This window comes from Lathyrus oleraceus, chromosome 6 (assembly GCF_024323335.1).
Source record: "Lathyrus oleraceus cultivar Zhongwan6 chromosome 6, CAAS_Psat_ZW6_1.0, whole genome shotgun sequence".
Lineage (NCBI taxonomy): Eukaryota > Viridiplantae > Streptophyta > Magnoliopsida > Fabales > Fabaceae > Lathyrus > Lathyrus oleraceus.
The window spans coordinates 125,340,883-125,342,246 of record NC_066584.1 but is presented as its reverse complement, the minus strand read 5'-3'; the positions used below and the strand labels follow the sequence as shown (position 1 = coordinate 125,342,246).

The 1,364-nt window shown below is 42.2% G+C and overlaps 1 non-coding gene across 1 annotated transcript; it reads left to right on the top strand.

The window, feature by feature from the left end:
- The first annotated feature begins 815 nt into the window (after positions 1-815).
- On the top strand, positions 816-922 carry LOC127099613 (small nucleolar RNA R71). Its single transcript, XR_007794096.1, has one exon. It is a non-coding gene; the product is annotated as a small nucleolar RNA R71 (small nucleolar RNA).
- The last annotated feature ends 442 nt before the right edge of the window (positions 923-1,364 follow it).

The following is a 1,364-nucleotide window of genomic DNA, read 5'->3' as shown; positions in this document are numbered from 1 at the left end:
TTTGTAGGGTAATGGCATTGGCTTGTCCTCTCGTATTTTGTTGAGGTTGTCCAGGGAATTGTCCTCCAGGAGTAGTCTGAGGGGCTTGGTTTAAAGCTACCTGAGAGATCTGGTTTTCAAGCATCTTGGTGTGAGTAACTATTTGGTCAACCTTGGTTACTAACTAAGTAATCAAGTCGTTAACATGAATGTTCTGGTTCATGGACTCCTTGTTTTGTTGGGTTTGAGCGGTGATAAAATTTTCCATAATTTTCTCAAGGCTCGGCTTTGGTGGTACAGGTTGCATAGGTTGATTTAATCTAGGGGCTTGATAACTAGGTCTCGGAGGTGCATTATTTTGGATATGGTTATTGTTTTTATAGGAGAAGTTTGGGTGATTCCTCCATCCAGGGTTATAGGTATTCGAGTATGGGTTCCCTTGGGTGTAGTTCACTTGCTCAGAGTGGGTTTCGTTTAATAGACTGCATTCTGCAGATTGGTGTCCTTTGGTTCCACATATCTCACAATCTGACGAAACTGCGGCTACAGTATTCGGGTTTATGCACATATGCTCGACCTTAAGAGCTAATGCGCCCATTTTAGCTTGCATCATGTCTATAGAGCTTAGTTCATGCACTCCTCCTTGGGCTTCCTTCTTCTCAACTGTCGCTCGTTCGACTCCCCATGATTGGTGGTTTTGAGCCATATCTTCGATGAGGGCACTAGCTTCAGGATATGGTTTGTTCATCAAAGCACCGCCTGCGGCAGCGTCGATGGTCATCTTTGTGTTGTAATGAAGTCCATTATAGAAGGTTTGAATGATTAACCAATTTTCTAAACCATGATGTGGGCATGCGCGTAACAACTCTTTATATCTCTCCCAAGCTTCGAACAACGATTCTCCTTGGTTTTGGGTAAATCTAGTTATATGGTTTCGAAGAACGGCGGTTTTACTCGGGGAAAAATATCTAGCAAGAAAAACTCTTCTAAGGTTATCCTAAGTCGTAATGGAATTGGGTGGAAGGGAATCTAACCATGATAGGGCTTTATCTCTGAGGGAAAAAGGAAATAATCTTAAACGTATTGCCTCAGGAGAAGCTCCATTGGTTTTAAAAGTGTCTGCTAATTGAAGAAATATTTTTAAATGTTGGTTTGGGTTCTCAGTAGCGAGACCTGCGAATTGTCTCTGTTGCACTAGTTGCAACAGGGATGGTTTAAGTTCAAAATTGTTAGCTGGGATGGTTGGGTTTACAATACTAGAACTAGGTTCTTCATTAGATGGTTGAGCGAAGTCCTTAAGAGGTCTTTGGTTTTGATCTTCGGCCATAGCTCTCTTAATTCTATGAAAGAATAAACGTGCGCAAGCGTAACGTTCAGGTTCCGCC